This window comes from Heptranchias perlo, chromosome 27 (genome assembly GCF_035084215.1).
Source record: "Heptranchias perlo isolate sHepPer1 chromosome 27, sHepPer1.hap1, whole genome shotgun sequence".
NCBI lineage: Eukaryota > Metazoa > Chordata > Chondrichthyes > Hexanchiformes > Hexanchidae > Heptranchias > Heptranchias perlo.
In genome coordinates this window covers 34,087,862-34,112,520 of record NC_090351.1, presented here as the reverse complement: position 1 = coordinate 34,112,520, position 24,659 = coordinate 34,087,862, and the positions used below count along the sequence as shown (strand labels likewise).

The 24,659-nt window shown below is 43.3% G+C and overlaps 1 long non-coding RNA gene across 1 annotated transcript; it reads left to right on the top strand.

Moving 5' to 3' along the window:
- The first annotated feature begins 576 nt into the window (after positions 1-576).
- On the top strand, positions 577-24,073 carry LOC137344572 (uncharacterized). The gene is made up of 3 exons (XR_010968390.1): positions 577-802; positions 6,945-6,988; positions 23,876-24,073. It is a non-coding gene; the product is annotated as an uncharacterized lncRNA (long non-coding RNA).
- The last annotated feature ends 586 nt before the right edge of the window (positions 24,074-24,659 follow it).

Below are 24,659 nucleotides of genomic sequence, written 5' to 3'. Positions count from 1 at the left end.
AATCTATTGATCTCAATCTTGAATATCCTCAACGACTGAGCATCCACAGCCCTCTGGGGTAGAGGATTCCAAAGATTCGCAATCCTCTGAGAGTCTGGGCATTTGTGATGGAGTTGGTGCTGGTACATCCTCCCCACCTGAGAGCCCTGCTACCACCCACGCAACTCATGGGATGGCAGCAACATGCAGAGATGGAGCCAGTTGACAATGCCGTTGCAAATAGGAGAGCCTCACCCCTCCCACAAGGGGGCTACAGTGGGAGAAGTTGTACTTTTTTTTCAAAAAATATACTTTATTCATAAAATTTGCAGCAGTACATACAATACAGTTGTCATATCACATTCCAAACGTATACAATATAGATTATGCAATTTGCAGGTTACATCAAGTACAGTTCAATGAAACACATTGGACATAATTACAGTTCATGACACTCTAGGGTGCCTCATTTTTTTTTATTCGTTCACTGGATGTGGGCGTCGCTGGCGAGGCCAGCATTTATTGCCCATCCCTAATTGCCCTCGAGAAGGTGGTGGTGAGCCGCCTTCTTGAACCGCTGCAGTCCGTGTGGTGACGGTTCTCCCACAGTGCTGTTAGGAAGGGAGTTCCAGGATTTTGACCCAGTGACAATGAAGGAACGGCGATATATTTCCAAGTCGGGATGGTGTGTGACTTGGAGGGGAACGTGCAGGTGGTGTTGTTCCCATGTGCCTGCTGCTCTTGTCCTTCTAGGTGGTAGAGGTCGCGGGTTTGGGAGGTGCTGTCGAAGAAGCCTTGGCGAGTTGCATCACAATCAATACAGGTGATTCATTACAGATTTATTACGGGTACATTACATCAATTTGAGTTTTACATTATGCCCGAGGGGGTTTTTCCCTGATTTGCAGCCCCTCGGTATACAATGGCGGGAAGGCTCTAAACAGTTGCCTTTCCCCACAGAGCCTTTGCAGCGACTGCACCCATCCTCAGTGCGTCCCTGAGCACGTAGTCCTGGACCTTGGAATGTGCCAGTCTGCAACACTCGGTCAAGGACAGCTCCTCGCACTGGAAGACCAGCAAGTTTCGGGCAGACCGAAGAGCGTCTTTCACAGAGTTGATGGGCTTCCAGCAGCAGTTGATGTCTGTCTCAGTGTGCGTCCCCGGGAACAGCCCGTATAGCACAGAATCCTGTGTTACGGAACTGCTCGGGATGAACCTGGACAGATACCACTGTATCTCTCTCCAGACCTTCTTTGCAAAGGCACATTCCAGAAGGAGATGGGTGACAGTCTAGTCTCCACCGCAGCCTCCTCGGGGACAGTGCGCGGTGGCGCTGAGAGTCCGGGAGTGCATGAAGGATCTGACGGGAAGGGCCCTTCTCACCACCAGCCAAGCTAGGTCTTGGTGCTTGTTTGAAAGCTCTGGCGATGAGGCGTTCTGCCAAACGACATTGACAGTCTGCTCGGGGAACCAACCGACAGGATCCACCATCTCCTTTTCCCTCAGGGTCGCGAGGACGTTAACGTGCGGACCACTTGCTGATCGCCTTGTGGTCAAAGGTGTTTTTCTGCACAAACTTTTCCACGAAGGACAGGTGGGGCGGAACGGTCCAACTGGACGGAGTGTTCCGTGGCAGCGTGGCCAGGCCCATCCTTCTCAACACTGGGGACAGGTAGAACCTCAGCACGTAGTGACACTGTGTTTGTGTACCGAGGGTCAGTGGGAGAAGTTGTACTCCGACTAGACAGCAGCAACAAACTGAGCCGTGCCTATTCGACAAGGGGACAGTAGTGAAAACAACTTTAAACATTCCACATTGTGGTAGCAATGAGTAGAGTTACACCCATTCACAGGAGGTCAGTATTCATTCCCTAAGAGCCAAGGTGGGAGTTGGGGTTTTTATTTGTGTAATGCGGCTAGCATTTCCCCAATTGAAATTTTTTCACTATTTTTACCTATGTGCAACAATTAAGCTGAAATATTTCTGCTGAAAACCAACCTGTCTGGTGACTGTCAACACCAGCTCCACAGAGTGTTTCCATGTCCGATGAATGAGGGGTGCACCTTGTACAGGCCACCCTATCATCACGCTTGACGTTTCCGGCGAAGTCTCCATTATCCAGCTTCCCGATTATCCATCAGAAATTTACTCAGGGCATTTTTCACAAGATGTCACTTCATTGCACAGCTGACTAACAGCGATCTCCTCCAGTCTGACAGCAATGAACTCCACAGCTCAAGAAAAATCATGTTGTTTGTATTGTGAATCGACTTCATTCCTATACCGAGAGTACCTCATGTGTTAGATCAAGTTTCAGACTCTTGATTATCCACCAATTTCTATTCACAAAAGGGATGCACTCCATTATGGTGTAAAATGAAGACTCCACTAGAACTAACTATACCATTCAGTAGCACGGTCTTCACACACCCAGTCTTTTGTTCCCTTTATTTCATTAGTTCTATTTTTTTCTTCTGTGTATCGCTTTTAAAGTGAATCCTTGCCAATGAGCAGCACTCAAGTAGATCCAACAAATGTTAATTTTGCTCCAAGTGGGTCTAAAATAAAAAACTACTCTTTGTCAGAATGGAGAGCTGTAGTGAAGTGAATCCTGCTGTTATCTGAGGACGAATTAAATGAACGCTGTTGAGAGATAAAGCCTTGCCAGGTTTGCCCTCAATTCGAAACAGGTGTAAGGTCGTTTCTAGTAACAGGTAGTAAGGTTTATATTTTTCTATTTTTAAGATACATTCAGATTCCAGGCGGTAAATTTTAACCAGGAGCCAGGGAGAGGGGTTGGTGTGGGGGGTTGTGTAATTCCTGACGGGAAACCAGGAAGTACGGGTGTCCAGTACGTCCTTACCATTTTGACCTAAGGATGTCTTTCATTTTTTTTTTGTAGATTTCCCTCCCAACAGGCCAGCCAGTTTGACAGGCGGGTAAGTCTTACATGGTTGGGGGGTCGGTCATTGGGGTCAGGGGTCATCGGGGGGGGGGGTCAGAGATCATAGGGGGGTGGGGGTCAGTCAGTCGATCGATCGATCGTGTGCGTGGGATCGCGGCAGGTGAGCTTGTCGGGCCTGGAGAAAACACGGCTGCTTCTCCTGGCCCAGAAGCAGTGCAATAAAGGCACTTACCTGCCGCGATGGGCCTTCTTACCTCCTCTCACATGGCATGAAGCAGAAGGCCCAGGAATCTTGGCCCGCAGGAGGTTAAAAATAAAAAAAGCTGTCAAAATGGAGACCCGCAGCCTCTTTAAAAGCTTTCACAGACCGACCTGCCTCCTAAGAGTGGGTTGGTCGCCTGCCCCTCGACTCGCCTCCCGTGAAAACCGGAAGTGGGTGGGTTGGAGGTGGGTTTTGGATTTTTTTTTAAAACAATTTTTACCTTCCCACCTAAGAACATAAGATATAGGGGCAGGAGTAGGACATAGGGCCCCTCGAGCCTGCTCCGCCATTCAATCAGATCATGGCTAATCTTCAACCGCAACTCCACTTTCCTGCCCAATACCCATATCCCTCGATTCCTCTAGAGTCCAAAAATCCACCTATCTCAGCCTTGAATAAAGTGCTCCCAACCCCACCTGTTCGTGGGGATAAAATTTTCCCCTCGGTCTCAGTGCGGGGAAGATGCAGTTAGCTTTGCAATGCAGTTTAAGTTGACCTGTTGGGGAAAGGGCAAATCAAAGTTGATTGCTGCTTTGCGAAACCCTTGTGGCTATCAATTTAGTGTGCTTTCATTCTTGCATGTAGGATTGGCGGCTCTTGCCAAATCTAAAACTGAACAGGAAGCAGGATATTATGAGGTTGGGCAGGAGGTAGGGTCATGGCTCAAGCTCTTATATATTTTTCTGTTGATGAAAGTTCTTTGGGCACCTTATGCTGAAGTCTCCACATTTTAAAAAAGGTACAGAGGTGAAAAGGGAGTGCTTAGTTAAGGAAATCTGGACTTTTGGTGTCTATTTAACTTTCCAGATACTTAAAAACCAGATTGTCTAGTCCGAAACTGGGTGGGTGATAATACTGCAACACATGTGCAAACACACCCTGTTCAATTCTTTTTTTTATCCTTTTTATACAACCTATACTGTCATTTTAAAAAAGGCACTATCGTCACGAAATCTGTTTGGAAAGCCTTTTGCTCATTTTTTTTTGCATCCAAACAGATCATTAGATCATTTATACATAATGTCATGGTGACAAAAATGGCTCGGTTTGCTCTAAAAATTTTTTATTTAATGAAGACGCTGCCCCTTTAAACACACTGACCTCGATATCAGTGGGGAGGGTGCGAGGGAGCCTGGTCGAAAATAAAACTCTGCAGAGTCCCGCCCGACAGCCGGCCAGATTTACTACCTTAACATTTGTGGCGTATTTATTATATTTAATGTAAGATGTTTGACCTGCCAACCATCTTACATTGATGGCAGTCAGTGGTTGGAGGCGGCCAGGCTTCTTTTTCATCATCAAATCGGGGCAAGCTGGTGGTGTGCATTCCCCAAAGAAATGCAGAGGCCGGGGATTCCCCAAAGATTGGGGGGGGGGTGGAATGTTGGGGCTGGGGATTCCCCAAAGATGGGTTGGGGGGGGGGGGGGGAAATGCCAGGGCTGGGGGGAAATGCCAAGGCTGGGGATTCCCCAAAGATGAGGGGGATTCCCCAAAGATTGGGGGGGGGGGGGAATGCTGGGGCTGGGGTTCCCCCGAAGATTGGGGGAAATGCCAGGGAGGCCCAAGGTCTCCTTGAGGGGCCTGATGGGTGGGAGCATTCCTGCTCCACAACTTACCTGGGCCTCTTCTGGCCAGTTTAACCCTTCCCGCGTTGCTGCTGCCGGGCAGCAGACTGTGCGGGTCTCCCCTTGCACGTGGATGTTGAATTTACGGCACGGCACGGATGAATCTTTTAGCAGGAGCCTGGGGGGGGGGGGGGGGGGGAGGGGTGCAGAGGGGAGCTGAGGAGGGCAGCAAATGCAATAAAATCTGCACTTTTAAAAGTTATCATACAAATTTATTTGAATCTTTTAGATCACATCATTTTATAAATGTATTGCGGACCTTAATTGTAAATCCATGTTGCCTCTGGCAACAACCTCCTGTTAAAAAAAAAATCACAGTTGTCATCTTGGCAACAGCTTTATGGCCAAAGTTTGTTTGTACAGATTGATTGTAAAGAGTTTCTTGTACATAATTTTGCAATACAGCATATATGCAACAAAGGCCAGTGCTCAGAATTTTTACACATTGATGTGCTTATCTTTATTGCCATTAAAAAAAGGACATATCTGACTATTGACTATAAATCGGAGCCATTCGTTGTACACTAAGAACCGTATACTTCAGCTCATTTATTAGTTCAAGGGACAAATGGACAAAAGTAACAGATGAAATTTGGTTTAAATAGACATCATACCAGCTAAATTTAAAACATCTTTGGCAAAGCAATAGTGACCGCCACTGGTTGCAATGCTGTTTGATGAACTCATTTACTCCGATAATTTGCTGTGTTATTAAAAGGCACAATTAACCTCACTTCTGAGTCCCGGACAAGGAAGCAATTAAGATTTGAAGAAGGTATATTAATACAAGAAAGTGCATCTGTGGTACTCTTTCATAGCACCTACCTCTAGACTGAGCTAAACAAAATACTGAACTTTAAACTAAGTGATAATTCTTACAAACTGACTACATTCTAACATTTAACACTCATTATATATTTCTGTCTGAACACAGAAACTGGAACACAGCTTATCATAAATGACATTTATTGAAACAAAGTCAACCACTGATGCTTTGTGTAGGTGTCAGCTGTGGCTCAGTGGTAGAACTCTCACTTCTCAGTCAGAAGGTTGTGGGTTCATTTCCTACTCCACGGACTTGAGCACAAAATCTAGGCTGGCACTTCAGTGCAGTACCGGAGGGAGTGCTGCACTGTTGGAGGTGCTGTCTTTCGGATGAGATGTTAAAATCGAGGCCCCATCTACCCTCTCAGATGGACGTAAAAGTTCCCATGGTACTATTTCGAAGAAGAGCAGGCCAATATTTATCCCTCAACCGACATCACTAAAACAGATTATCTGGTCATTATCACTTTGCTGCTTGTGGGATCTTGCTGTGCGCAAATTAGCTGCTGCGTTTCCTACATTACAACAGTGACTACACTTCAAAAGCACTTAATTGGTTGTAAAGCGCTTTGGGACGTCCTGAGGTCATAAAAGATGCTATTTAAATGCAAGTGTTTTTTTTTCTTTTTATTGGAGTCCATTACAAACAGGAGCATCAGTGAATAGATTACGGTTCTAAAACACTAAAAGCTCACTAATGGGATAGTTTGATACTGTAGCTGAATTCATAAACAAGCTTTGCTCTGCTGCTCTACCCCTTGTAATACAAGCCTCAAACAGAACTCAGTGTTCCAAATATACTTCTATCGGTGGTCGTGCCAGTGATGCAGGACCTTGCAGGGAAATGTGCTTTTTCTCCACCTTCATGGAGCTATTACGTTCAGGTATTGTAAACTCAATGACTGGATTATCTCATTATCTGTCAGTTGTACTGGTTAGTTGGTAATTTAGCAGCTTAAGTGTGGAAACAGCATTATTACGGGTGTGTCATCATTGAGTGGTGTTCTAGTATTCCCACCAATTACGTACTGTAACCACAGGAGAAATCTTGCTGAGCTATCATTTCAATCTGCCAATAAGGGACATTTAAATCTTTTTTTGAGAATATAGCCTCTGGTGTGTTTGTTGGCACAACTGGAAGTACATATGTCCTTAAACATAGCACACTGTCTTGAATGTCTCTTGTGCGCACCAGACCTGCTCGTTCTGATATCTTGCTGCTCTGTCGCACACGAAAGGGTCTGAAGATTGCACTTTTTATATGGTAGAGTTAATAAGCATACATTGACATCTCATTCTTCTGTTTTTTTTATCCCTCTTGACTATTTATGCTCATCAATGTGAAGAATGTCACTACTGGGGAAAGGAGTATCAAGCTCTCCCAGAGAAGGTAAAGCACAGCATGATACAAAATCAAACTCAAAGCCATTTTCATAAAAGCACCCACTACTGCACTGGCATGCATGATTCCACCTCCCTCTGCAACCCAGCCAGCTTAATGCCAAATTGTGGGCACTTACCTGCTGTGGGTCCAACTTTATGGAAACTGGGTTGAGACTGACCAAACTAATTTCACTTAGGACCCTTATAGCTCAGAAACAGGACTCACTCTTCTCATTAACCTGGACTGGATTTATACCCAGGTCCCAGCAGTACTGACCCAGTGCAAACCCCATGGCACCTCACTCTTACACAACCTCCTGTTACTCCCACCAGGTGCCCCTATGTTGTGCAGCCTTTTCTTTTTCAGTTGAGACTGCTGCACTGTACAGACGTGGATTGAGGGCAAATAGTGATCCACCCATAATATACTGAAGCAAAGACAATGAAACAATGTCACTGCAGTCATTGGTATTTCAGTTGAAATACCCGAGTGCTTGACTTCCAACCAAACAACAGGTTCAAGTTGCAGTGCTGCTTAATAATAAAACCTAGGGATTCCAATAGAATAGAATTTAATGGCAATTGATGCTAGCTCAATTGCTAATTTTAAATCTGAGATAGATAGCTTTTTGCCAACCAGAGGTATTAAGGGATATGGGCCAAAGGCAGGTATATGGAGTTAGATCACAGATCAGCCATGATCTTATCAAATGGCGGAGCGGGCTCGAGGGGCTGAATGGCCTACTCCTGTACCTATGTTCCAAGAGATAGAGAATTCTTTAGGATGATGGATGTCCTAGGAGGTTATGTTAAGACAGATGCCAAATGGATAGTTAAGAAATAGGAACGGAAATGGTACAATTCTTCATGTGCATTTCATGAGATAGTTCAGAGAGATAAATCAGATCAACAGGTCAATAATGCTTAACTACCGAAGCTGGGCTGGGATAAAATAATGCACGTGGTCAAGGTGGAGAGCCTTTTTACAATGTATCCAGAACTACTAGGGTGTCGGCAGTGACTCAGTGGTAGCACTCTCACCTCTGAGTTAGAAGGTTGTAGGTTCAAGCCCTACACAACAGACTTGAGCACATAATCCAGGCTGCCACTCCAGTGTAATACTGAAGGAGTGCTGCACTGTGAGAGGTGACGTCTTTTGGAATGAGACGTCAAACTGAGGCTCCATCTGCCCTCTCAGGTGGGCGTGAAGGATCCCTGGCTAACTTTTACCCCTAAACCACCACTTAAAACAGATGATCTGGTCATTATCACATTGCTGTTTGTGGGACCTTGCTGTGTGCAAATTGGTTGCTGCATTTCCAACATTACAACAGTGACTACACTTCAAAAGTACTTCATTGGCTGTAAAGTGCTTTGGGATGTCCTGAGGTCATGAACGGCGCTATATAAATGCAAGTCTTTTTTCTTTTTACTTTCTTGATCAGTATGTTTCTAGTCCAACAAGAAAAGAAGCATTTCTTGATTTAATTCTAGAAAATGAAGTAAATAACTGATGTGAGAGCAGGAAAACTATTGGGAAACAGTAATCACATCGTTAAGTTCAAAGTAAAAATAGAAAAGGATAATGAAGATTCAAGGATAAGGCAAATTTCAGAGATAAAATAGGATCTTCAGAGATAAAATAGAAAAGTCAACAAATAGGTTGACAGAGGCCATGGGAAATTGTCAAATAAGTGAGTGAGTACAAAATAAATACATTCCACAGACAAAAGAGAGATGCACAGGAGTTCTATAGATAATTAGAAAAATTAAAAGCACACTGAAATCTATAAGGGAAGTGATTTAAGTTTGGGCTAACAATACTAAAGATAATCATGAGGAATATAGAAAATGTAGTGGGAAGGTGGAATGGAAATTAGAAGGGCTAAAAGGCAATATCATTTCTAGGTTAAAGGCGCTATATAAATAAATGTAAGCTGTTCTAAAAGGGAATATGATAAAAGACTAGCAGGTAATATAAAAGGAAATTGTAACGGCTTTTATTAGTATATAAAAAGTAAAAGAATAGCAGAGAGATTTAGGGAGTGCAAGTACAGAAATCACAAAGCTAGTGGACAGATACAAAAAAAAAAATTAAAAAGGTTAATGGAATGTTGGCTGAAATCTCAAGAGGGCTGGAATACAAAGAAGTGAAAGTTATATTGCAGCTGTACAGAGCTCGGGCTAGACTCCATCTGAAGTATTGTGTTCAATTCTGGGCACCGCACCTCAGGAAGGATACATTGGCCTTGGAGGGGGTGCAGTGCAGATTCACCAGAATGGTACCGGTCTAAAAGGATTAAATTATGAGGACAGGTTGCATAGACTAGGCTTGCATTCCCTTGAATATAGAAGATTAAGGAGTGATCTAATTGAGGTGTTTAAGATGATTAAAGGATGTGATAGGATAGATAGAGAGTAATTATTTCCTCGGGTGGGAGAGTCCAAAACAAGGGGGCATAACCTTAAGATTAGAGCTAGGCCGTTCAGGGGTGACGTCAGAAAGCACTTTCTTCACACAAAGGGGAGTGGAAATCTGGAACTCTCGTCCCCCCCAAAAAGCAGTAGGGGCGAGGTCAACTGAAAATTTCAAAACTGAGATTGATAGATTTTTGTTAGGCAAAAGGTATTAAGGGTTACAGAATCAAGGTGGGTATCATGGTAGGTACAACACAGGAGGCGGCCATTTGGCCCATCATGCCTGCACGGCTCTTTGAAAGAGCTATCCTACTAGTCTCATTCCCCTGCTCTTTCTCCATAGCCCTGTAAATGTTTTTCCTTCAAGTACTTATCTAATTCCCTTTTGAAAGTTACTATTGAATCTGCTTCCACCAACCATTCAGGCTGTACATTCCAGATCATTACAACTCGCAGTGTAAAAAAATGTTTCCTCATGTCACCTCTGGCTCTTTTGCTGATCACCTTAAATCTGTGTCCTTTGGTTACCGACCCTTCTGTAGATGGAGTTAAGATACAGATCAGCCATGATCTGATTGAATGGCGGAACAGACTCGAGGGGCTGAATGGCCTACTCCTAAGTTTTCCTATGTTCCTAAGTTACTGCCAGGGTATGACCATTCAGGAATGAAGGGGAGAGTCTAATTGCAGAGGATGACGGTATGGCGGATATATTTGACAGATCTTTTGTATCCGTTTTACAAACAATGCTGAAAGTGAGACTTGAGGTTTTTCTACATGTGAATGTGTGTGAGGTAATACACTTTGGGAAGAAAACAAGGTATTTGGAGTATAGGCTCAATAAAAAGATGTTGGGGGATGTTAATGAACAGAGACACCTAGGGATTCAAATACATAATTCCCTTAAAGTGTGAGTGCAGATACAGAAAGCCATTAAAAGAAAGACTAGCAGCATTTTGGATTTTATAAAAGGAGCACAAAGAACAAGAATAAAGAAGTAAAGATAAGTTTGTACAAAACATTGGTTAGGCCAGAATTAGTGCTGTTTTAGGTGCCCCTTATAGAAAGGACATCAAAGCCACAACAAGTATACAACATAGATTTACCAGGATGATTTCAAGTATGGGAAACTTTAGTTATGAAGAGCAACTTGAGATACTGGGACTATTTCCAGTGGAGCAGAGAAAGCTAAGAGGAGATTTAAGAGAGATTTTTTAAAAATTATGAAGAGTTTTGATAGAGTGAATAGGGAAAGACTATTTCTTCTGGCTGGGAACTCGATGATGAGTCATCATCAATATAAAATTAGCACTGAGAATGAGCAGAAAGAGTAGAAGAAATTTACAGAGGGGGTTTTTGGAGCATGGACTGCATTGCCACAGGGAGTGGTTGGGACAGAGATGACTGCATCTTTTAAAGAGAAATTGGATAAATATTTGAAGCAGAAAAGGACACAGGACTATCGGGAGAGAGCAGGCTGGTGGGTTTTGGATTGCTCAAGGAAAGAGCCAGCATAGACATGATGGGCCAAATGCCTTCCTTTTGTGCTGTAAATTTCTATAGTTCTGTCACGACATAGGTTCTTCTAAAGCTGCTAGTACGACACATGAATGCTATAGAAGCTGGTGATGCTCATGAAGGCAATGGATGGAGATATAAATGTTACTGAGGCCATTGGAGATGTGGACACCAGTGAGATCACTGGCTGACTATGTGAACATCATTTAGGCCATTGAGCGGGGATAGGGACACCACTGAACTGTTTTACAGAGACTAGACTGATTGTGTCATAAGGAGAAGGAATTTATGGAAGACCTGGGGTCACACTGTGAAACCAGCTACAGAGGAGCTGGACGCTTGACTTGATCATTTTATGGAACAGAAAATCTAACTAGGTGCAAAAGAAATTTCCAGGTGCATTTCAAATTTATTTCACAAAATTGTTTAAAAATGAGAGCATCTTAACACTGGTCTCATTTCTTCCTTGGTACTGAAAAAGTCTACAAAGAGGTAAACTGCTGGTGTTGTGAGCTTCTGACAATGATTTCCAATGTGGTGACTGTCAGATTTGAACTCTGCATTCGGGGTAAGGGAGGCTGAGCAGAGGCAACGTTCTTTCCTCACAGAGAGTGAGTGTAAATTGGAGGTGAAGCCACATCTCCCAACAGCCTGCCAAGTGTAGAATTTTACAGCAACAAAGGAGGCCATTCGGCCTGTCGTGCCTGTGCCGGCTCTTTGAAAGAGCTCTCCACCTAATCCCTTTCCTCTGCTCTTGCTATTATGGATTCTGCTATTCCCCCACTATTTCTGCTCGAACATTCCATGTCCTAACAACCCTCCGCTTAAAAAATTTCTCCCGACCCCTCCTTTTGTTTTTCTGGTGATGATCCCAAATTGCTGTCTTCTAGTTACCAACTCACCAACTAATGGAAAATAGCTCCCCGGAAGCCCGTTCAGCTTCTCAGCCACTAAGTGATACGTAGTTAGGGCTGCACATGGTGCTGAGAGTGCATTTTAGTTTTGCCGAGCCCCCGAAGCTCCATGAAGTTGGAGGACCTGATACATTTCATGGACGTGCTCGACAGAGACTGCGGGAGACCTCTGTGAAATACACCGGATTGTTCATTTCATGAAGTCTCAAGGATTCTGGAAAAGAAAATGCACACTATGAAAAATGTATGGACCTGCACATAAGGGAGCAGTTGCCAATCTACAAATGTCCCTCGGCAACAGCAATTAGCTCTTAATTAGGAAAAGTAAGTCTCAACAGCAAATAGACTTTAGGGCCTCAAAAGGACCGGTTACGTAAAACACGGCTCCACTTTGGCTGCAGAATAACACATTGTGCATTAAATTCTATAACACTCCTTTTGTTATTATACAGTGTATCCTCCAATTTAAGTGCACGTTCCCCTCCAAGTCACACACCATCCTGACTTGGAAATACATTGCCGTTCCTTCATAGTCGCTGGACCAAAATCTTGGAACTCCCGACCTAACAGCACTGAGGGAGAACCTTCACCACACGGACTGCAGCGGTTCATGAAGACGGCTCACCACCACCTTCTCAAGGACAATTAGGGATGGGCAATAAATGCTGGCCTTGCCAGCGATGCCCACATTCCATGAATGAATAAAAAAAAACTGTAATCAACACTGCATATATAAAAGGAAATAAACGATTAGGTTTAAGTGCCAAAACGAATTCAAGCCAATCCTACACAAATTTTTAGAAGGTGGGAATGCAGATGGAAAAGGTGATATAAAAGTCAAGTGGGATTTTCAATTTTATCTATAGCTCCTATAGATTTACTTAGATTAGCTTGAATATAAAAAGCAGTAAGTGATGTTGATATTGTACAAGACATTGGTTAGGTTACAAATGGAGTACTGCATTTAGTTTTGGGCACCCCATAATAAGAAAGATATTAGAGCCATAGAATGAGTACAATGAAGATTCACTAGGATGATACCAGGAATGAAAAGAAAGAATCTTTTTCAGTGGAACAGAAAAAGTTAAAGGGGTTCTAATAGAGATTTTCAAAAATATGAAAGGATTTGAGAGGATTAATAGTAAAGATTGTTTCCACTGGTTGGAAAATTGGTAACAAAGTAACGCAAACTCAGGATTATCACAAGAACAACAAAGTTGAAAGTCCAAAGTAATTTTTCCACACAGAGGCTTATTAGGACATGGAATCCTTTATCACTTGGGTTATTGAGGCAGAGACGATAACATCATGGAAAAGGGAATTGTGTAAGTAATTGAAAAATAAAAAATATAAGAGGATACAGGAAATGGATTGCAGTAAATAGACCCAGTTGAAGAGATAGCACCTGCACTGCACAATGGGCCAAATGGCCTCCTTCGGTGTTGTAACTTTTATTCTTCATGCCTTCTATGTTTGGAAAAATAAAAAAGTTCTCCCAAACCACTTAATATTTTCATCCCACAGTGACTGAAGTCACAAATGATTCAGTCTATGAAAGGTCACACCACTCCCAGTTGTTCTAAATATTATGCCCTCAGCAACTTTTGCAGCCAGACATATATTAGGTTTCATTGCGGTTATTGTTGCCGCAAGCTGTTGTTAATGAAACATCCACATAAAGCAGGAAAAAAATATTCCAAGAAAATATTTAAATCTGTCTAAGCAGCAATCTAATATTGTAAAAACACACACACAGAAAATGAGCAAAACAAGCCAATTGCCAGGGATTGAGACAAGATGGTTTACTTGGGTCTCACTGGATGGGGTTCTTTATTGTGTATTAATGACATTTTATGATGTGGTTCATTGGAGGCAATTTGATTCAATCATAGAATCATAGAAGTTTACAACATGGAAACAGGCCCTTCGGCCCAACATGTCCATGTCACCCAGTTTATACCACTAAGCTAGTCCCAATTGCCTGCACTTGGCCCATATATAGAATCATAGAATCTTAGAATCTGGCTTAGTAGGAGCAGGATAGAAAATAACTAAACTCTCTTCACTAAGGATCTAGTTTGGTGTTTCTTGATTATTTTTTGATTGAAATTGTTTTCTTTCCTACTCTTTACGATCTTCGAGCAGTGCCCCCAAGTTTGGGTTTTCTGCGCCTGTAGAGGAAGGGAAATCAGCGAGATAACGGGCATGATTTTCCACTTGGAGCCAGGTACCCCACGTGTCCGCAGATAATCACGTGGGGAACCCAGAAGCCAATTGAGTGCATCGCAATCTGCGATCTCAACTCAATTGAAAGTGAGTATTTGAGCTTCCGGGTTCCCCACGCGCCAGGCAGCCAAAGTGACGGGCAGTGAAAGGAACTGCAAATCAGAGATAGGGGTGGGAGGGAGAGAGAGATCATCGGCACTGCAAAAAAGAAACCGGAGAGGTGGTGAGGAGGGAGGTGGACGACATCCGGGGTGGTGGGGGTCAGCCAGCGACCATATCGGAAGGGTCCAGCCAGCGACGACATTGGGGATTTCGGTGGGGGGGGGGTTGGCTGATTGCGGGGGTCCTGTCGGCCAGGTGAGCTTGTTTGGCCTGGATGAAGCACTCCTGCTCCTCCGGGCCCACGAGCATTGCTATAAAAGCACTCACCTCATGGATCTGGCCCTTCCCGCCTGCTTTCACCCGACATGAATCGGAAGCGATGGGAAACCCAAACAAACAGGTAAGTAAGTTTTCCACTACACAAAATATTAAGTACCTCAGGTATTTCAATGAGGTACATTGCTCCTTTAAGTGTTGGCCCACCATCTTTAAGTGGGGGCGGGACTTCCTGGTGTCTGTTGTCCACACGCATACAAACCTGCCGGGGTTAAACCCAGAAGTGGGCGAGTTGGAGCCGGGATGCGGTCCCGCTCCGAGTATCTGCTATTTTGACTGCCCTGCCCCCCCTCGCCCCCAACCCACCTGTTCTTGGGGGTTTAAAATTACTCCCACAGTGTTGAGGTCTTGGGAAAGAGAGGATTAGAATCTGTTATGCTGCAATGAATTTTAATTTCAACACGGCGAGGATACAAGAAGGAAAAGGAGCCAGCGAGATGTAGTTGGAGCTGAGGAAAAACAAGAGAAGTTCAGGGGATGAATGATCATCGTAACATCAATAAAATACAGAAATACAGGAAAGGCTGTGATGGAGAGAGAGGTTGGAGGCTCGAAGTGAGAGAGGGATTGTCTATCCAATGTCAAGTTTATTCTTTCGATGAGTGAATGAGAGGTACTGGAAGATTCTTTCCAGATGGGGGGATGAGAGAACACTTGGGCCTGAGAGTGTTTCTGGTTATTAAGGGGAAAGAAGTATTTGAAATAAAAAAGATGAAACAAGCTTGTTGGGAGCCATCCTAAGCAATGGATGAGGACTTCATTTAGGATCAGAGGACATAAATGAGACCAAAAAACGCGATAGGTGAAGAAGGACTAAGTGTAAAGCCATCAAAGTCAAAAAGTGATAACTGGTGGTCAGACTTGAGAGATACGAATTACTGCATTCCCTCGACTAGCCTACCTGATGGCTGTTGAATCTTGGCCTGCAACCATGATCAATTTCTGCCACTAAGCCTCTCTAATTCACGCTGTGTCAGACAAAAATGCTAGGGGGTCGCTAGACACATAGGGAACAATCTTCGACTTCTGCCTGGAATGGGCGGGAAGTCGGCAGTGGTGGCGCCACCCACTCATGCCAAGCGGGCACTTTGCCAGTTCTGGGAGGACAGAGAATTGGCCAACTCAACCATAGACTCCAAAGGAAGTGCCACTGTTTCTCTTTGCTAAACTGCAACATTCTGCCCTTTAGATGTATGGTGTTGTTCTCGGTTTGACACATAATACAAACCCTAACTTCACTTACGACATGTGACCCAGCACATCCTCAATGCACATTATTAATAAGTAATGTCATCTTTCTGGGAAACACACTGCAGTCAAGACAAGTAATGTCACCCCTGTGGTGGTAAAAAAAGGTTGCCTTGTTAAGAACTGGACGAATTCAGAAATACAACAGCCCACGGTTCCTAACGGACAGTTTTAGAAACCAGCACAGGATGCACTACAGCAACTCGCCAAGGCTTCTTCGACAGCACCTCCCAAACCAGTGACCTCTACCACCTAGAAGGACAAGAGCAGCAGGTACACGGGAACACCACCACCCGCACATTCCCCTCCAAGTCACACACCAACCCGACTTGGAAATATATCGCCATTCCTTCATCGTCGCTGGGTCAAAATCCTTGAATTCCCTCCTAACAGCACTGTGGGAGAACCTTCACCACACGGACTGCAGCGGTTCAAGGCGGCGGCTCACCGCCACCTTCTCAAGGGCAATTAGGGATGGGCAATAAATGCCGGCCTCACCAGCGACGCGCACATCCCATGACCAAAACAATTGGTCGTCCTTTGCTGGTTCTACAAGTATGTAAAAAGGAAGAGAGTAGCAAAAGTAAACGTTGGTCCCTTAGAGGCTGAGACAGGAGAAATTATAATTGGGAATAAGGAAATGGCAAATGCGTTAAACAAATATTTTGTATCTGTCTTCACAGTAGAACACACAAAAAGCACACCAGAAATAGTGGGTAACCATGGGCCTAATGAGAGTGAGGAACTGAAAGTGATTATTATCAGTAAAGAAAAGTACTTGAGAAACTAATGGGACTAAATGCCGATAAATCCCCTGAACCATATGGCCTACGTCTGAGGGTTCTAAAAGAGGTGGCTGCAGAGATAATGGCTGCATTGGTTATGATCTTCCAAAATTTCCTAGATTCTGGAACAGTCCCAGCAGATTGGAAGGTAGTAAATGTAACTCCGCTATTCAAGAAAGGAGGGAAAGAGAAAACAGGGAACTACAGGCCAGTTAGCCTGACATCAGTTGTCAGGAAAATGCTGGAATCCATTATTAAGGAAGTGGTAACTTAGAACATCATAATACGATTAGGCAGAGTCAACATGGTTTTATGAAAGGGAAATCGTTTTTGACAAATTTACTAGTTTTTTGAGGATGTAACTAGCAGGGTAGATGAAGGGGAACCAGGGGATGTAGTATATTTAGATTTTCAAAAGGCATTCGATAAGGTGCCATATAAGAGGTTGTTATGCAAGGTAAGAGCTCATGGGGTCGGGGGTAACATATTAGCATGGATAGGGGATTGGTTAATGGACTGAAAACAGAGAGTAGGGATAAACGGGTCATTTTCAGGTTGGCAGGCTGTAATTAGTGGGGTGCCGCAAGGATCAGTGCTTGGGCCTCAGCTATTTACAATCTATGTTAATAACTTGGATGAAGGGACCGAGTGTAATGTATCCAAGTTTGTTGACGGTACAAAGCTCGGTGGGAAAGTAAGCTATGACGAGGACACAAAGATTCTGCAAAGGGATATAGACAGGTTAAGTAAGTGGGCAAGAAGATGGCAGATGGAGTATAATGTGGGGAAATGTGAGGTTATTCACTTCAGTAGGAAGAATAGAAAAACAGAATATTTTTTTAAATGGTGAGAAACTATTAAATGCTGGAGTTCAGAGGGATTTGGGGGTCCTTGTACACAAAACACAGAAAGTTAACATGCAGGTACAGCAGGCAATTAGGAAAGCAAATGGCATGTTGGTCTTTATTGCAAGGGGGTTGGAGTACAAGAGTAAGGATGTCTTACTACAATTATACAGGGCTCTGGTGAGACCTCACCTGGAGTACTGCATTCAGTTTTGGTCTCCTTATCTAAGGAAGGATATACTTGCCTTAGAGGCAGTGCAACATAGGTTCACCAGATTAATTCCTGGATGAGAGTGTTGTCCTATGAGGAGAGGTTGAGTAGAATGGGCCTATACTCTCTGGAATTTCTTATGTTCCTAACTCTTGGCAGCAGATCACGTTTTTGAGGAAACAATTGATGTTTCCTGTTTTCAAATGGAGTCGGATTTCTCTCTTGGACCAAACAAAACAGGACATGGGCCTAAGCCAAAACAATTGCAAATTACATAATTTCATTACATCTCAAGGGACGAATAAGTTGACAGAAACTGAATACCAAACTTGCACCCATTATTATTTCGTTAAACATGTATATGAATATACTTTGGCCAACCTTCATGATGACGCTTTTTACAAGCATCGTCTCCAACAAGACTTCTGTAATGCTTTCTGTTGTAATCTTCTCCTACAAGCCAGCTGTAAAACTTAATTTTCAATAAATGTGCTGCAATGATTCCTCTTTTCACTTTCCACACCAAAAAAAGTTACAAATTTTCTTGCTGGCATCTTCCCTTTCAAGGCTCTAACACTTTTTGCATCACTTCTTACCAACCTGCTGTAACACTCAACTGTCTGTGCTCCCTCTTCCTATAAATCTGCCACTACACCTACCCTCCACACTATCTCCATAAGTTCATTATAACTCTAGCTTGCTGTGACTCTCTCGGTTTGCATGTCTTCAAGGCTTCATCAGTGCTGTATGTGTAGCATCTCCTGTAACCCAGCTGTGATGCTTGCTACCTGCATCAACTATTCTGCAATGTTTTCTGTCTGCATAATCTTCAATAAACTGTGTATAATGCTTGCAGTGACATTCTTTATCTGTCTTAGATCCTACAAACCTGGCTTAATGGTCGCCATCTGCATTGTCTTGTTCAAACTTGTCATAAAACCGATTGCATAACCCACTGGAAACCATCTCTAAATCTTGCTGTCTGCATTGCCTTCGAGAGGTCTCTGTAATACTCAAGTCTCTGCATCTGGTCCTCCAAGTCTGCTAGAATACTTGTCTGCAATGGGCCCCTCCAGCCTGCCATAATGTTTGCTGTCTGCTGCCTCTCCCACAAGCTTGTTGCAACACTTGCTACAGCTTCTCACTGAGTTATTTGTTGCCTGCAAGGCACCCGTTAGACTGCTGTAACACTCATTGTCTCAATCAGAAAGGGTCACTTGGCCCATCAAACAGACCAGATCCGATCTGCAATAACATGCGTGCCCCTCCAGGTTACTTAATCTTCTGACGCAGGTAAACAAACAATCACAGGGAAAAGCTTCAAGAATATTAATCTGACGCTGTGGTGTAATTTTCCAGCTTTGCACTCATGATGGGAAGTCTCGTCCACCAGGAACACATTTTGGAAATTCAGACACACACTGCACGTGATGTTCTCGCCATTGGCTCAAGTCCCACTCCAGTGACTTGAGCTTGGAATCCAGGCGGACACTTCAGCATAGTACTGAGGGAGTGTTGCACTGTTGGATTCTGTCTTTGGGATGAGACGTTAAACCGAGGCCCTCTCAGGTGTAGGTAAAAGATCCCATGGCACTATTCGAAGAGCAGGGGAGATCTCCCCAGTGTCCTGGCCAATATTTATCTGTCAACCATGTTAATCAATAGAAACTGATCATCTGGTCATTATCTCATTGCTGTTTGTGGGAACTTGCTGTGCACAAATTGGTTGCCACATTTCCTACATCAGTGACTACACTTCAAAAGTAACTCATTAGGTGTAAAGCGCGTTTGTAGATCCTGAGGTCATGAAAGGCGCTATAGAAATGCGAGTTCTTTCCTTTACCTTTATTTAAAGTAATGGTTAGAAAATTAAGTGCACTTGGTGCCCAAGTGCGCTAGCAGCAGTCGAGCTCCCCCTCCCCCACCCTACCCCAGGAGTGAGAAATCGAAAATGATCCCTCATAATTGTTATTCAAAACCAGCCAGTTATATTCCATAATCCATGGAAGCATTCAAACGAAGAGTACATCTTTGCCGACCTACATTGACTCTCTGTCCTCCAACACCTCAAATTTAAAATGACAAATATTGTGTTTAGATCTCTTCATGGCCCCACCTTCTTTAGTTTTGTAACTTTCGCCAATCCTACAACCCGCCCCCACCCTGAACTCTCTGTTCCTCTGACTCTGGCCTCTTGTACATTCCCCCCACCGCCCTTCACCCCACCATTGGCGGTCGTGCCTTCAACCGTCCAGGTCAAATGCTCTGGAATTCCTTCCCTAAACCCCTCCTCCTCCCTCTTCTCTTTTAAGTTCCTTCTTAAAACCCACCTCTATGACCAAGCTTTTGGTCACCCCTCCTAATACCTCCTTCTTTAGCCCAGCATCCATTTTTGTTTGATTACACCTCTGTGAAGCTGCCTTTAGAAACTAGGTTAAAAGGTGTTATATATGTGCAAGTTGTTGTTGTATAACATGTCTCTCCTTTATTGTACTGTAGTTCACGGCGACTGGTGCTAAACTATCAGCAGCTGTCTCAACCTCTCTGATAAATGAAATGTGAGATGCACTCTTAAGATTCTTAGAAGGGGAATGGGGAGGCTTTCATCCACTCAGTCCTAGACAGATTTGAAACCAGGTCCCAAGAATGAAAGGACAGTTTTTTGAACCAACTGACCAGTCCATCTGGAAAGGGAGAATGGAAATGAGAGAGACTTTATCTGCTTTGCACATTCTGATTTAAAGAAAGGTGCTATTTATTATTATGGATATGTTTTTGATTTTCTGTAAGATCGGGAAGGCTGCATTGTTCTAGGAAGAAGGCAGAGTGCCTTTGAATCCCCCTAGACTGACAGGCTGAGCGCCTCCCGTTTCTGCCACTGCAAGGGTCCTACACCCAGTCTAGTGGGTGTTAATTCATCGCCACCCCTCCCACCACCCCACCCCCGATTCCACAGGCAAATGCTCTGATGTCATCGCTCCAGACAGGCCAATGAAGCAGCGCAGTTGGGAGACATGCCATTGGGTGTCAGTTATCCCAGGTGATCTGGGACCCCCATGCCCTATAAGTTTCAATATGGAGACTAATATGCCACTAAATTGGCAGCCTCAGACAGAGATGGCACAAAGATGGCTGCAAAGGGGCAATGGGAAATGCCATTGTGTGCAGCAGTAGTTGCTTGAGGTCGCCATCAAGGGGCATTGCTTAGATAGCGCAGAGGGAGGGCTGCTCTCCATATAACCTGTGTTATGGGTGAAGTGGGAGTGATGGATATGACAGGGTGCAAAAGTGGAAAAAAATGTTCATTCCTCAGAGTTAACTTTCCTCATCTTTATGAGCAAATCGGACACAATTGTTTTAATCATTTAGCTAGCTAAGAAAGAGCAGTGTTTCAATCTACTATGATGAAATAATACTCCACATAATGACTCCATCTCTGAAAATTTAATAAGATTCAGTAGAGTTAAAGGATTTCAGTAAATTGTCATTAAAATACAGTGCATGCCCCCTCTAGTGACTAAATGAGGGAGGTGATTTACTGGAAAGTTTAGGCAACATGATTTTATCACGTTATAATTCCTGCCAAAAGATTCTTAACTCACCATAATGTTGATCATTCTCAAACACATCAAAATCCTGGTTAGCACACTGCAATCTAGCCCCATACATGCTCATAATCCTGGTTAACACACTGCAAACAAACCTCGCACATACTCAATCACCTCATTATCCTGATTACCACACTGCAATTCTGGCCAGTGGCCTCTAGGGTTGACATACATCGATTTTAGATCAGAAAAACATGCTTTTTAAGAATGTTAGAAATTTCAAAACCAGATATGACTGTTTAATTCCCTGTGTGCAGTATTTTTAGCATCAACTTCATCTTCTGCTATTTAGCACAAAAGTTGTTAACCATTTATATTTCAAATGGATTAACTGCAATATTAAAATAGCAGAGACAGAAAGTCACCATGAACACATTAACCAGTGCACTAAAAGAAGGAATTTGATCCCCAAAAATATTTTTTTTCAGAATTTAAGTCTATTTTCCTCACTTCTGATTCTTAGGACGTGAAAGTTATTACAAGTATCTTACATTTGATCAACACCCTACTTTGTTCCCTAGTGCCAGAAGAATCTCAGCACACTGTGATCATTGTCAGAAGCCTCTATGCACACCCTAATCCCAGCCAACGCACTCTCAACACAGTGTCATTAATACGGTGCCATCTCATCACGCCAAGTAAATTCTCTTGTCTTGCGTAAGTTGTTGCAGGCATGAACCAAGCTCAGTTTCAACCAGGAACATGCTGTGAGTGTGCACTTACCAACTGTTTAACAGGATGACCAGATTAAAACCATATCAAACTTTGATGTTATTACAATTGGGTTGGTAGATTGAATGGAAAACTGCATTCTATGAAAATAATCCCCAGATGCTGCTTAATAGATACTAACATTTGTGACTGGAAGGCTGTTTCAAGTGGGGTTCCTCAGGGCTCAGTATTAGGTCCCTTGCTTTTTGTGGTATATAAATCAATGATTTAGACTTAAATGTAGGGGGCATGATTTAGAAGTTTGCAGATGATACAAAAATTGGCCGTGTGTTTGATAGTCAGGAGGAATGTTTAGACTGCAGGAAGATATCAATGGACTGGTCAGGTGGGCAGAAAAGTGGCAAATGGAATCCAATCCGGAGAAGCGTGAGGTAGTGCATTTGGGGAGGGCAAATAAAGCAAAGGAGCACACAATAAATGGGAGGATACTGAGAGGTGTAGACGAACAGAGGGACTTTGGAGTGCACAGATGTCCACAGATCCCTGAAGATAAGGTGGTTAAAAAGGCATACGGGATACTTGTATTCTATGCCTCAGCTAATAAAGGCAAGAGCAGGGAGGTTATGCTAGAACTGCATGAAACACTAGTTAGGCCACAGCTAGAGTACTGCATACAGTTCTGGTCACCACAATACAGAAAGATTGGATAGGCTGGGTTGTTTTCTTTGGAACAGAGGAGGCTGAGGGGAGATTTAATTGAGGTGCATAAAATTATGAGTGGATTAGAGTGGATAGGAAGGACCTATTGCCCTTAGCAGAGAGGTCAATAACCAGGGGGCATAGATTTAAAGTAATTGGTAGAAGGATTAGAGGGGAGCTGAGGAGAAATTATTTCCCCAGAGGCTGGTGGGGGTCTGGAACTCACTGCCTGAAAGGGTGGTAGAGGCAGAAACCCTCATTGCATTTAAAAAGTACTTGGATATGCACTTGAAGTGCCGTAACCTACAAGGCTGCGGACCAAGAGCTGGAAAGTGGAATTAGGCTGGAAAGCTCTTTCAGCCGGCACAGACACGATGGGCCAAATGGCCTCCTTCTGTGCCATAAATTTGTCTGATTGTATAACAGATATATTGAGGGCAGGAAACAGTGAAAGAAAAATAAATGATATAATTTGCATTTATGCAAAATGGTTATTAACATACAACATCTATTTGAGGCTATTATCCCCAATTGGTACCTCTCATCAGTAATTCCCTCCTTCATTATCCCCCATTATTCCTTAATGATAACTCCCATTATTTCCCGCTGGTAACTTCTCACCCTTATTATACCTCACTGATAACTCATTCAGCCCAATTGATATTCCCCATTATCCCTCGTTCATAGCCCCCACATGCCTTCTCAGTTGGACTCTAAAGATCTCAAGAGCAGGGGAGCTGTCCTCGCTAACATTTATCCCACAACCAGCACTGTTAGAAAATAGACTAACAGGTCATTGATTAACCCTCCTTGATAGCTCCCATCGTCCTTCACTGCTAACTTGAAATATCCTTAAATGATAAACATCTCCTCCCTCCCCCACAATATTAACCATTAATAACTCACGTTATCTTTCATTAAATCTCACATTATTCCTCATTGATAACCCCTTTTAACCTCATGAATAATTCCTTATTATGTCTTACTGATAACCATTATTCATCATTGATAGCCCCTTATTATCCTTCATTGATGACCTCTATTATCTCTCAATAATACCACCATTATCCCTTATTGATAGTTCTCCAATATTCCACACTAATAGTCCCATTTTCCCTAATTGATTGCTTCTATTATTCTTCATTGATAGCCCCATATTATCCTTCAATGAGCGATAAGCTATTGATGAGGGACAACAAGGGGGCTATCAATGAAGGGTAATATGGGGCTATCATTGATATCCCCATATTATCCTTCATCGATAGCCCCAATTATTCCTCAAGGATAACACCAATTATTCTTTTTTTTCCAGGTTAAATTCCAGCAGTGCGAAGGTTAAACAGAAGCAAAACAGGAACCCTGCTGTAGTGACTTCCAGCTGCAGGGGGAGACACAGACTAATAGTTCAGAAAGATACAGAGATTAGTGGACAAATGGTTTCATTTCCTTTGTACTGGTTAAGAGGAGAATGTACAGGAGGGTGAATGTGAGGCCAAAATAAACCAATGTCCCTGCCAGAGCAATTTCCTGATTCAGCCAGTGACTGCTTTATTTAAATGATTCATTTACTGGTATTTAATATGTAAAATACATACAGCTGACACAATGATCATAGAGAAATTTGGCTCAGTAGTTTAAAAAAGTCAGAAACAAGTCGCTCATTGCTGTTATCTGACACATTTGGAGTCTGCTAGTCTGAGTACAGGATGAGGCACAGGCACGATGGGCCGAATGGCCTCCTTCTGTGCTGTTAAATTCTACGATGACCATTACTACAGCCACCCACATCGCAGGTTTCCATGTTGTTCAGCATCTCCAGCCCCATCAGTTCAACAGTTTGCTCCACGTGCACTATTAGGGCTCTTCTATAATCACCTACCATCAGTACCCAGTCAACCTGCTCGTTGTGAGAACTCTTTACCCGCAAATAGAACAACACTGTGGTTTCATGCTGGAAGTTGTACTCAGTTACAAATCTCTACTACATAGAATCATAGGATGGTACAGCACAGAAGGAGGCCATTCAGCCAATCATGCCTGTGCTGACCCTTTGAAAAAGCTATCCAATTAGTCCCATTCCCCTGCCTTTTTCCCAT